The sequence below is a fragment of the Hylobates moloch genome, unplaced genomic scaffold (genome assembly GCF_009828535.3).
Source record: "Hylobates moloch isolate HMO894 unplaced genomic scaffold, HMol_V3 SCAFFOLD_13, whole genome shotgun sequence".
Taxonomy (NCBI): domain Eukaryota; kingdom Metazoa; phylum Chordata; class Mammalia; order Primates; family Hylobatidae; genus Hylobates; species Hylobates moloch.
In genome coordinates this window covers 2,423,797-2,437,650 of record NW_026652288.1, presented here as the reverse complement: position 1 = coordinate 2,437,650, position 13,854 = coordinate 2,423,797, and positions in this window count along the sequence as shown.

The window sequence follows — 13,854 nt, the reverse complement described above, 5'->3', positions numbered from 1 at the left end:
CTGAGGAGACATAGACAAGGTGTCCATGAGGTCCATCTGTGTGTGGTTAGAGGGAGCAGAGAGCACGGCGCCTCTGAGAGAGGAATGCGGTCAGCCCAGTGGGGGCAGCACCACTGCTGTCCACTGAAAGTTTGGGCAGGAGTGATAAATGACCAAGCCTGTGTTAAGATTCATCCCCATAGCGCAATCAGGATGGCTTGGAGGAGGCTGCCATCAGGACTGTTACAGGATTTACGGGGTGACATGCTGAGTCTCAGAACCAGGGCGGCAGCCTTGGGGTGGACAGAGAGGATCCATGCAGACATGTCGTGGGCAGATTGGCAGCCAACGTGCTGGTCTCACCTCTGCATTACTGTTGGCCGGAGCCTCAACTCTGGGGGAAGCAGAAAAAGAATCACAGAGCACCACACTTCAGACAAGGATTCTAGGGCAGCACCGACCTGGGCAAGAAGCATTCACACCATGCGATCCCTGTGTGGGAATCAGAATATCATGAAAAATACCTGTCTGCTGAGCTTTAATCACCGCCTCCTGAGGAACTAAATGGAAGAAAAAGAACTCACTATGCATAAAGGACACCACCATCTTGTATAAGTTTAAAAGGGTGCAAAAGCTGACAATTCATGGCCCCGAATCTTCATATCTATGAAGGTTTCAAGTTGATACGAGAAAGCACTTTGAGTTTAAAAATGCTGTCTCAGCTGTTTTTTGCCCTCAGCACCCAGCCCATGCCTGGAACCACCTAAGTGCTGAATAAATGGTCCTGAGCAGATGGAAACGTTGCAGGTTCTAATCAGACGGTGCTAATAGCTGCCATTCATTGACTCCTTCCTACGTGCAGCTGTGCGTCTTAGTCCGTTTGGTGTTTCTCTAACAGAACACCTGAGACCGGGTAATTTATAAATAAAATAAGTTTATTTGGCTCACAGTTTTGGAGGCCAAGAAGCACCTGCTTAGCTTCTGGTTCCGTGTTACAGTAGAGGAAGGGGAAGAAGATGTGTGCAAAAAGGAACCAACCAGGACAGCCAGTCTTGCTTTATAACTACCTGATCTCGCGGAAACTAATCCACTCCCGTAGGAGCTAACCCAGACTTGGGAGAAAGAGATGCATCCATCTTAACCATCTAGTCACCTCCTGAAGGCATCAGCTCCCAACACCACCCCATTTCGGACCAAGCCTCAACATACAGTTTGGTAGGGACAAATCATATCCAAACCATAGCAGCATGTCAGTCATTTATAATCTAACAGGATAAATATTATTCCAGTTTTACAGATGAGAAAAACAAGTCCCTGAGAATTAAATAAGTCATGTAAGACTGCACAGCTATAAAGTGACTGAGCTGAGACTCTCACCACCTTGTCTGGATGAAGTCAAAGTCCAGGATCGCTTTGCTAAGCCACACTGCCTCCAGCATTTGATTCGAGATGTGGGCCTGCAATGGCAGTGCTGATGATGTAATTAGTATAAACCTCAGACAACTGCCAAACGCATTAAGGCCTCTGTACTTATCATTATCAAGAGCAAATCATCTGTTTCTATGAAGCAGAACGGTAGACCTTCGACCAAACCACCCATGCCCATGTAGCAGGGCTGCGTCTAAATATCCTTACCCTGAATGTCCTGAAAGGAACCGCGCTCAGCTCAGCACCAAGACAAAGATCTCAGTAGCCCTGTCTGCACCAAGTAGCACTTTTAAATAAAACACCAAATAATCACAGCACTTTGGGAGACCGAGGCAGGCGGATCATGAGGTCAAGAGATTGAGACCTCATGGTCAACATGGTGAAACCCCGTCTCTACTAAACATACAAAAATTAGCTGCGCGTGGTGTCAAGTGCCTGTAGTCCCAGCTACTCGGGAGGCTGAGGCAGGAGAATCACTTGAACCTGTCAGGCGGAGGCTGCAGTGAGCGGAGATCACACCACTGCACTCCAGCCTGGGTGATAGAGCGAGACTCTGTCTAAAACAAAACAAAAAACCACCAAGGAAAAGCCTGGTGTTTCCAGGGCCTGTCTCCAACCAAACATCCTCATTAAATCTTCAAACTCCCCTTTTAGGAGTGATCATGAAAAATTAAACTGTGGCATTTGCAGGTGAAGCACAAATCCCCAGATGTCCCTGGCCTCGTGCTCAGCTTGAAGGTCATGAAACTCAAGGGATTTCCAAGGCCAGAGAGTTCAAAAGCTGCCCTTCCTGGGGACGGCCTGGAGGCTTTTGGCCCCTCAGCTGCAGCTGCTCCTGTCTGGAGCTACTGGCCTCCCCAGGAGGAAGGTGCACATTCCTCACCCCGCTGGTGCTAGGAGCCCTCAGTGTTCAATGAAGAAAACCGCATAGAGCAAATTCATCCTCACCCTTCACCTGGCGAGACGCAGTGCGGTGCAAGAGTGTCGGATGTATTGACTCTCTGGGAAGAAGTTTAATTATCATCTGTTCTCGCGATCGGCTTGTGTATAACGGGCCGCACAATGACCAGCAGACACGTTTCAGAGGAGTGTGTCTAACATGAGGCAGGCAGCGTGGGAGTGGAAAATTATTTTTCTTCAGGTCAAAAATTCCAATTCTTCACAGAGGTCTCAATTTTTGTATGTTCCTCTGGACAGTTCAAACGTCAGCTCTTCTGCTCTTTTCTTTCGAATTAGCCCCGGTGATGAGCTTTCTGAGTCCACAGGGCAGGCTGTTACGCGTTCCTAGAGTCAGAGGGTCAGGCCTTGTCTTGCTGGCATCATAGGGCATGCACCGTTCTGCTGCGCTTAAAAAAATCAGTGTTGTGGATGTAAATATGATGAAAATGCATTTCACCAGGGAGCTGGGGGTTGCAGTGAGCCGAGACTGCACCACTGCACTCCAGCCTGGGTGACAGAGCAAGACTCTGTCTCAAACAAAACAAAATAAGAACAAAAACAGAACAAAACAAAACACACAAAAAATTTCACTATCCCATTATTGGGTGACTCTAGAATGGGAAAACTTCTAAAATACATTGCATTTCTATTATTATGGACCAGAACATTGCACTGTGCTGTGGTTAGATAGTGTTGGACACGAGGTGCCCCATATGGAGGTTTGCACAGTGCTTGTCCCCCAGGCAGTGGCCACAGCCCTTCATGCTATTGGAGTTCGTGTCCGTGCTCCTCTTACCAGTAGGGGCCACTCCCTGATGCTGCCCTAGTGTCTAGAAGCCTCACGTCGTACAGCGTGGGAAGAAAGCTCCGTGGCTGCTGTCATTCCTGCCTCCATTGTGCAGACAGGGAGCCAAGGTGCAGTCAGTTATGCGGCTCCCCTAAGTCCTAAGTCTGGAGCAGTGGCAGGTGGAGCCTGCACTCACAGCAGAACTGCTGGGCACATGGCGCAGGCCTCATCCCCATGACTTCCTCCTGTTTTTTGTATGTGCCTGCACCTCTACGCATCTGCTGTCACAGAATAAATATCTTTCTCTAATGCTGACCGAGACAGAAGAAACATTCTCAAATAAGCAAATTCTGAAATATAATATCCTAACTAACATTTTTCCCTGTCATTATACTTCACGTATCCACAAAAAGATTCAGGCTTAGTAATTTTATTATAACCAAATTTAAATTGATATTCTTAAAGAGAAGAAACATAAAATTATATTTTAATTATGTATTTATAAAATCAAGTGATTTTTCTTTGCTATTGTCTTCAGCAAATTAAAGTATACAAATCCTTTGTAATGCATTGGAATGTCATGTGTTCTACTCTTTTGTACTAGAAAGTTATTAATTAAGATGACGGAAATTACAAATGATGCACAGGACTTAAAAATACATGCTTAAATTTATAAAGAGAGTGATAAACAGAAAGCCAATGCGTGTATTTGATCATTGAATTTTTTCCCTCAGTTAGGATATCAACATAGAGCTCGGTCATTGGCCGTGATGACATAGCTGAGAAGAAATAACCACCTACCTGCCATGCTATAAAGCAGACGTTCTGAGTGCTGTGGGGACCTGGAGGGAGAAGGACTGCTCCCAGCCCAGGCAAAGGGAGGCAGGAGCTGGCAGCGGTCAGGGAGGGGTTGTGGAGATTGGTACCTGGGCCAGCCAGGCAACAAAAGTGCAGCTGGGGTGCAGGGGGCCATCTGAAAAAGCAGCCCTGCGCGGGCACAGGTGTGGGCGCTGGTGAGCCCCATAGCTCAGCAGGAGCCTGCAATGGGGCTGAGCACTGCACTGGGGTAAGGACAAGAAGCCAAGGGGATATCGGGGCCTGGAGGCATGGGAGCAGGGTCACTAAGAGGTGGGTTTTGAAGAGTAATTGGAGAATTTTTAAGGCAAAATAAAAGGCATGCATCGGGAGTAAATAAAATGTCAAGCACTGATTCCAGTTCAGGAGAGGCACAGTGTCATGAAAGAGAAGCGTCACAGACAAAATGATGGAAAGGATTTCTGGGCTCATGGCAGGGCCTAGGAGAAGTTTCTAGCTTCCGAATTCACTCCTCATGCAACACCACGAAACTCCAAAATGCGATTATTGATGGCGGGCAAGATTCCCACCAACTAGGTGATAAACACACATTACCCTTTAGGTTAATTATCATTCAACTTTCACGCTATTAATTAATTGAGGAAATGTTTATTCTGTCCTCTGCACTTTCTCTTCAATGCATGCCAGTCACCAGTGCACATCTCAACCATGAGCCTCCTAGCATCCCTGGAGCTCTAGTGGTTAGGATGTGGCACTGAGCTTTCTCAAGGAGGCTGAGGCTGCTACGGCTCCCTGCCTGGGGGCGGCTTCTTGTCCTCACTGCTTTACACCCAGGTCCAGTCTGTGGTTGACTGACCAGTCTTCTTTCCATCTCACGAAGACAGATGGCACCCCATTCACTGCCAGTTAACTGACATGGGCAGGCCACATATTCGTCCACAGTTTCACTGCCTTCATGAGCCAGCTTCAACCCCCCTCATCTATTTTTTTGGTGCTCTTTCGCAAGCACCCTACCCTGAACTAATTACTTCCTTCCTTCATTCAATAAATGCTTCCTAATTCCCACTTCCCCAAGTGTCTGGAACTGGGAGTAGCTGCTGGAAGTCAGAATTTAAAAACAGACATAGTTTCTGTCTCTCAGAGCCTACAGTACAGCGGATGGGGCAGGATACAAGCAAATGAGCAATTAAACAACGTGTGATAAGAGAGGAGCCACATAATCAGAGCTGAGTCATTAATTTGGTATTAAATCATGTGTTGAGCAGCGTCCCAATTTATACTAGCTTTAGATATGTCTAATTTTATCTCCCCTATGAAATTTTAGCTTCTTGAGGACATGGAATGTGTCTTAAACTGTACATTGTTGTTTTCTAGGACCCAGCTCGGTGCTATACACACAAAGGGTGCTCAATAAGTGTTTTTAAATACATTTTTATTGCACATATTTAAGGTATACATGATGTTTTGATATACACACATTTAGTAAAATGATTACGACAGTCAAACAAATTTATGTAGCCATTACCTTCCATAGTTACCTTCTGTGTATGTGTCTGGTGAGAGAACCTAAAATCTACTTTCTCAGCAAGGTTTTAGAGTACTATTCAATCTTATTGGCCATAGTCCTCATGCAATGCAACAAGTCTCTAGACTTACTTATGCTGCATAACTGTAAATTCACACCTTTCACCTACTCTCCCCATTTCCACCACTCTCTGCTCCTGGCAACTACCATTCTACCCTCTGCTTCTATGCATTCCACTTATATTTGTTCAGTTGGGCATATAAGTGAGATCATGCAGTATTAGCCTTTCTGTGTCAAGCTTATTTTACTTAGCATAGTGTCTTCCAGTTTCATCCATGTTGCAGCAAATGGCAGAAATACCACAATTGCTGTAACTGTTCATCCTCTGATGGACATTTGGATAGTTTTCATATAGTGGCTATTGCAAATAATGATTAAATGAACATGAGAGTGCAAATATCTCTATGAGGTGCTTAATGCATTTCCTGGAGTTATGCATCCAACAAACAGATGGCTGGATCACACAGTAATTCTATTTTTAATTTTTTAAAGAACCCCCATACTAGTTTCCATAAGCGCTCTACCAATTTACATTCCCAGCAACAGTGCACAAGTGTGCCCATTTCTCTACATCCTCATCCACACTGTTATCTTTGGACTTTTTGGTAATAGCCATCTAACAGGTATGAAGTGATATGTCATTGTGATTTTGATTTGCATTTCCCTGATCATTAGTGATGTTAAACACATTTTCATATACCTACTGGCCATTTATTTATATGTCTTCTTTGGAAAAATGTATATTTAGGTCCTTTTTTCATTTGTTAAAATCGGGTTATATTTGTTTGTTTGTTTGTTTGTTTGTTTTTATATTGAGTTATGTGAGTTTCTTGTGATTTCAAGTTATACTGCAAAGCTACAGTAATCAAAACTGTATGGTACTGGCATAAAAATAGACACACAGACCAATGGAATAGAATAGAGATCCCAGAAATAAACCCAAAAACATATGGTCAACCAATTTTAAGCAAGACCACCAAAAATACAGAATGGAGAAAGATAGTCTCTTCAATAAATTATGTTAGGAAAACTAAATATCCACATGTAAAAGAATAAAACTGGATTATTAGCCTATACCATACAGAATTAACTTCAAAATGGATTAAAGTCCTGAATTTAAGAACTGAAACTGTAAAATTCTTTAAAGAAAACATAAGGGGAAAAGTCCTCGATATAATTTTTTTGGATATTACACCAAAAGCTCAGGCAACCAAAGCAAAAATTTAAAAATGAGACAACATCAGATTAAAAGGTTCTGCACAGCATAATGAAAAGGTAGCCTGTGGACTGGGAGAAAATATTTGCAAATCATATCTGATGAGGTGTTAATAACAACTAGCATTTACAGATTTTATCTGATGACTTGCCAAGGCAACTAGACAAGGGAATTTGAGAGTCAGAATAGATGTAAGGAAGATATTAAATGATAGAGAAGGATTAATGAGAGAAGCATCTGTATTTATTGTTCACCTGGCATGCATCGGCCCTGAATAATGACACAGTAGACACAGACCCTGGACTCAAGAGGTCTACCTCTCAATAGACCCTGTTCTGTTGGAAGGACGCATGCAAGGTCATGGAGAAAGGATGGGTGCTGGCCCAGCCAGAGTGGGCCAGTGAGGAGTGAGGAGTGTCATTGTCCCCTGGGGTAACACCTGGAAAACAAATCTTCTCATGGCTTCCAGGGATTGAGCCTTCTTTAGCACATTTTTCAAACATCCAAAACTTCAGGTGCCCTGTCTTCTTTGTCCCTGAAACAAGTGAAGTCAAGGTCATTTTACTTCAATGACTTGTTTTTTTTTGCTTATCCAATGGAGAAGCTGGTGGGAGAAAACAAAAACAAAAAACACAGCAACACTGTTCATTTGTTTTTGTAAACAGGAACTCTAGTTCACCCACATTCCTGTGTTCAACTAAGTGTAAATGTTTATGTCATGTTCTGACCTGGGTCTCAAAATTGGCCTTCCTGAGGACTTGTGATCACCTTTACCTAAGCCCCACCTTGGGCTTTGTCTCAAGTCTACATTCGGGAAGTTCTAGCTTCAAAGCCTTTTTCTTTTCTCTTTTCTTTTTTGAGACAGGGTCTCACTTTGTCACCCAGGCTAGAGTACAGTGGTGTGATCACATCTCACTGCAGCCTCGACCTTCTAGGGCTCAAGTGATCCTCCCACCTCAGCCTCCTGAGTAGCTGGGACTACAGGTGAACACCACCACGCCCAGCTAATTTTTGTATTTTTTGTGGAGATGGGGTCTTGCCATGTTGTCCGGGCTGGTCTCAAACTCCTAGGCTCAAGCCATCATTCTGCCTCAGGCTCCCAAAGTGCTGGGATTATAGGTGTGAGCCACCGTGCCCAGTTTCAAAGGCTTTTCTACTGAGTTGATCTTGTGTTCTTGCCCCAAGTCTGGTCAACAATGTTAAAGGCTTTTATTTTCTTTTCATCTAATATTATATGCTCTCATACTTCACCTGAAAGCTATAATGTCACACACACCAGTCCAGGGAACACCCGAAGCATCCCTGTGTGAGACTCCCCCAACACATGGCTGATCCAGTAAACTAGGTGTTTTGTTGTGATCAGAGTGCGTATAGTTAACTAGGTGTGCAGGGCAGGTACACGTAATTTTTCATGAATTTTGGAATATGCTTCCTGACATTTACATACATACTCATAGATTTCTTCACCTTAATGACCTACCTGATTTATAAATAAAAGGCAATGCTTTATCCTGTTTCATAAAGAGAAGGCATACCTTAAAATATTTTATTATTAGCTATACTATTAAGATTAAGATAAATTATCAAGATTACACTGTTAAGTAATTGTTAGGTAGAATTGTTCCTTGATATTCTGAGACCTAGGTTTTATGTTTGTACAACTGAGTATTTATTTTACTCCATGTTACAGGAATAAGGATAATGTTTTGAAAGACGTCATCTCTTACTGGTCGGTATCAGAAACCACCACCACTGCACACAAACTCACCTTTCTTCTAACAGTAAGCCCAAGAGTGGGAGTTCAGAGACCTGAGTTACGGAACTTTGGACAATTCACGTCCTCTCTCAGGACCCCAATTTTCTCACTGATAAATTAAGGTGAGCAGGTGGATGCTGTCTACCATTCAGTCTGGCTTTGTTTGGAAATGATGTCCACGGCCTCTAGGGCTGGTGCCTTCTTGGGATGCTAGGATGGCGCCATGCTTGAGGAAGGTGAGTAGGTGCCAATGAAGACCTCGAGAAAGGCCAAGGAAAGAAGGTCCCTGCTTTACTACCTGCAGCATATGCAGTTATAAAGAAGCATATGTAAAAGGCACCCTGAAGGAGGGCTGAGATTTCAGAGCTCAGACAGTCAGGAGGGGAATGAGAACAACATGAGCAAAGCCACGGATGTGAAAGGAATAATCTCCAGCGGGAAAGCACGGGCAGGTTCAGTGGTTAGAGCCACGTGTTTTCATTGAGCTCTTATTCTGTGTCAAGTCAGAAGCCACAAGCCAGCAATATCCAAATGAAAGAGACGTCATCAGCAGGATTTTAAGGAGAGCTGATAAGGCAACACACCAAGGAAGACAATGCATGAACAAACAAAAATTGCTCTCCGTCTATAATGCAGAGGGCGTGTTAATCATTAAATAGTTTCGACATGCTCTCCTTCTCTTTCGATAAACATCAATTTGCTACCAGGCACAGGATAGGTATTAGGGATACCAAGATGAGTCAACATGGGGAGTTATGGGAGATGTAGCCTCAGGTTTCCATGGGGCCCCACTTGGGAGGGTCTGTAATGCCCAAGGAGGAAGATTCTGCTTAACTCGATGGGCAATACAGAGCCATTGAAGATCTCTGAGCAAAAACATCACATAAGCAGAGCCATTAAGGCAATTAATCTGATGGCTGTGTCCGTAGATGGGGAGTGGGGCAGAGACAACGGCAATAATTCAAAGAAATTCAGTGGAGAAGATGAGAGGAAGGTGGATTGGGTGCTACTGTGGTCAAATTTGTCACCCTGAACCATCCCACAGTGAGAGACTCAGGCCCGCTGCTGGGCTGGCTGAGGCCCCTCTACGTGCACCTGGGTGGGCAGTGGGTGCAGGTGCAGGCCTCACAGATGCATCATCAGGTGGAAGAGGTTTCAGAAGAGCCCTGAAGCCCTGACATCCATCTCTGCATCCCCCAACATCCATCCCTGCATCCCCCAACATACTGTCTTTTGATGTGCTGGATTTTGCATTTCATTACTTTCCTCTTAAAGTACAATAAATCTTGTTTCCAAGTACTCCAGAAATACAATAAATGCATGTAAGCCGGCCACCATAATCCAAGGGGAAAGGGGACCAAGCAGAGAGAAATGATGTCATCATTCTTCCTGCTGCCATCCCGCCATTTCCAGGCTGGATCCCTCAGCATCTATTTTTCAAAAACCCCAGTCCCTGAATTAAATGCCCCCAGAGTGGCCTGGACACCCCCGGCCCGGCAGGCGGGCAGCACATGGCTGAGAGCAGCATCTGCCGGCCCTGCACCCACCCAGTAAGAGCAGGGCTTGTTGGCGGCAGGATCGGGGAGACTGAATGAGCACTCCTGTACTAAAACCTGGAGCCTGTTAGGGTCTCTCATAATGGGTTCCATCTCCATTAAGGAAAAAAGAGCCATCCACTTTAGAGGGAAAAAAATATAAAAACCTCTCTTTCCCCCTTTAAAATTCATTGCACTTTTTTCTTTCGTAAATAACAAGCTTAATCAATTATCTTTTATCTACAAGTAGAGTGTTCCTTTTTCAGGAAAAAATGTCATATTTTTAGAGGTTTGCTTTTAAGTTGTTAGCTAGATAGATATCTTTCCTACAGTCCTCCAGTAGTAAACTTGATGCTAAAAACGCACATGCAAAATCCACCAGACTTGTAAGGTAAGATGGGGCTTGCCAATTGGTGATGAATATGGGCTGGTGCAGCCAACCTGCTCTCAACAGGAGCCAGGGGCAGCCACCCCCTGCACGTTCATCTGGTACCGGGACTGCATCATGAGGCAAAAATCATTTTTTAATAGAACCCAGAATGCAATCCAAAATTAGTAAATAAAGCAACAAAATGAATGAGCTGGCTGGTGCTTTGGTGAGGATTCTTGCTGCAAGTGTCCTTCACCAACATTTTAGAGATGGAATTCAGTATGCTGGTCAGGTCTAAGCCAGCCCACTCTACAACATGACAGAGAAGCACCCTATTTCCTTGACTCTCAGATGCCATAAATTATAAGATGCACCATCTATTTATTAACAGCTTTTCAGAAAAAAAAAGAGACAATGTTAAAAGCACCCATCAATTACAAGCTGCATTCAGCGTTCAGAAACACTCACAGGTGAAAAATATGCATCTTAGAATCAAGAAATATGGTATATAAATACAAGGGTCATCATCAATTAATCATTTTAAAGGACTTAAGCAAAATGAGCTCACTGTAATGGAGGTGATCATGAACAAACAATGACAGGGTCAGATTGGGAAAGGAAAGCATTAATATGTGTCAGGTGAGCCAAGGAGAAAAGGGATTCCAGAGAAGGAAGCTGCTTGATACGGTCTGGCTGTGCCCCCCACCCAAATTTCATCTTGAATTGTAGCTCCCATAATTCCCACATTGGAGGGACCTGGTGGGAGGTCATTGAATAGTGGAGGTGGGCTTTTATTGTGCTGTTCTCATGATACTGAATAAGTCCCATGAGATCTGATGGTTTTATAAAGAGCAGTTCTCCTGCACATGCTCTTTCTTGCCTGACACCATGTAAGATGTGCCTTTGCTCCTCCTTCTCCTGCACATGCACTCTCTTGCCTGCTGCCATGTAAGATGTGCCTTTGCTCCTCCTTCACCTACCACCATGATTGTGTGGCTGCCCCAGCCATGTGGAACTGTGAGTTCATTCGACCTCTTTTTCTTTATAAACTATTATTAATTATTATTATAATTGATCTTTTTTAGCAGTGTGAGAACAGGCTAATACAGGCCTGTATAGCCTTCAGTGATTCTGGCGCCTAAGGGTCAACATGGTCCATTCAGACCACGGCAGGGGTGCTGAGTCTCCAACAACCATTTCTTCTCCCTGTCTGTCCTCTGACTCATGACCCCAAATATAGACCTTTGTGGTTTCCATAGGCTTTTGTCATTGAGCCTTCTCAGCGCCGGGTCTCCAGATCCATTGCTAATGCTGTGTTTCCCAGGGTTTTTGTGGATGATCATTGGCTACCAGGGCCTAAGACAAGAAGGGCAGGAGGATCAGCATGTCATGACCTCAGGGTCCCTGTGTATCAGGTACTGTGCTGAGCATGGGGCACCTGCAAGGTCAGCTGAGATTCCCCCTTTTCAGGAATCATCATGCAACAGCAGAGGTGGTTTACTCAGGGGCCTGCTCAGCCCCAAAGCCCACAGTCTCCACGTGGCCTCCACTGCCTCCTCCCACACTGGAGAGTAGCAGTGGGCCTGAGTGGCACTGTTTTCACACATTACTGTCAGCACTTTACATCCTCATTCAGTATTAGATGACCAGATGCCTGAGTCCATGAACCAAGGAGTAAGTGATTTTGGAGCTGGAAGACATGGCTTTCTTACCAGCAACATTTCTGATCTCTTGCAGGGACTGGATTCACATAATGGTAGCTCCCGCTCACAGAGCCCTTTGCAATCTTCCAAGCACTGTCACAGAGGGGGCTGCAATGCACAATGTTTCTGTTTGGTGGATGACAAAGAAGGAGATGGAGCTTCAGTGAGGCTGTGTGACTTTCTCCAGGTCACTTTGTCAGCAGGCGCCCCACCAGGACTTGAACTCAGGTCTCTGACCCCAGGTCTCCTGGTCCATTCCCTGCACTTTACTTTGTAGCTGAAGGCAAGCTGGGGGTGAGGCCTCAGGAGCAGCAGGCTCTGGGCTGTCCTGGCCGGGTTGGCGGTGCTCACAGGCAACTTCCCATCTCCAAGATGCTTTTCTGGGTTTCTCTGTTTACAGTTAGCTCTTTTGTGAGCATTTGGCCAGATGGCACCCAGGCAAACTCGAATATCCACCAGAACATCACTCCTTCAGATTAATTAGTTTCCATTTATATGCCTCACCTCACTCAGCTTTAAATGCACACTTTGAGCTTATAATTCTGGTCTTCAAAGCCTGCCCATCTCCCCGTCTTTCTTATGCCTTTTTTTCCCTGCAATGCTTCCTGGAGCAAAACCTGGATACCCCAATGAGGGCATGCTTGGATATTCTCAGAGCCCAGTTTTTCTATGTTCTTTCTGAGAAAAAGCTACCATGAAACAAAGTGACATTCATGTCTCCTGGGCATCTTTCAGACCAGAGTTCACTTTGATATCACCTAGGCCTATTTTAAGAGGGATAAAAAGCTTTTTGTAGTTTAAGAGAACAATGATTATTAAGGAAAAAGAAGAGGGTTTAGCAAACATTGCAGACTAAGCACAATGCCCAGATCCTGACCCATGAGCCTAGGAGGTAAGTAAGGAGTTTATCTGTTTGATCATTTATTTATTTTATTCTGATGCGTTTATAGGTTTCCTGCCATGTGATAGACACAGGCATGTGTTTTCAGATCATGAAGCCTGTGTCTTGTTCTCAGGAATCTCATGCTTCTGTAGCAGTGTAACAAAGGGCCAAGAGCTAACTCTGCTCCCAAGTCCTGTACGTACAACGTAGGAAGTAAGCTCAAGGTGCTTTGGGAGGACAAATGAATAGGTCTGGGGGGAGACCAGGGTATGGCTCTGAAGTTCTAGCATAACCTGGAAAGTGAACAAGATTACAGGTAATAGAAGGAGGGCAGGGAAATTCTGGCAGAGAAAAAGTGAAAAGGTTAAAAGACATAAAACATGATGTGTTTGAAAGACCTCATCCATTCAGTATTGTTGGACAGTAACATATAAGGTCCCAGGAACAATGAAAGACTTGGGACTCTGTAAAGTGGCTCTGAAGAGAAAGGGAGGGCCAGATTATGACATTCATTCCTCAAGACTTCCACGCATCGACTGGTCCATGCATCATGTCTTTCACGCATTATGGCGTCCATACATCATGACTGCCATACATCATATCTTCTATGAGTTATGGCTGACCCATGCATCATGGCTTCCATGCATCATAATTTCCATGCATTGTGGCTGGCCCATGCATCATGACCTCTTTGCATTATGGCCTCCATGCATGATGACTTCTGTGCATCATGACTGGCCCATGCATTATGGCTTCCATGCATCAAGACTTTTATGCATTATGGCTTCCATGCCTCTTGACTTCCATGCATGATGGCTTCCATGCGTCATAGTTTCCATGCATGATGGCTTCCATGC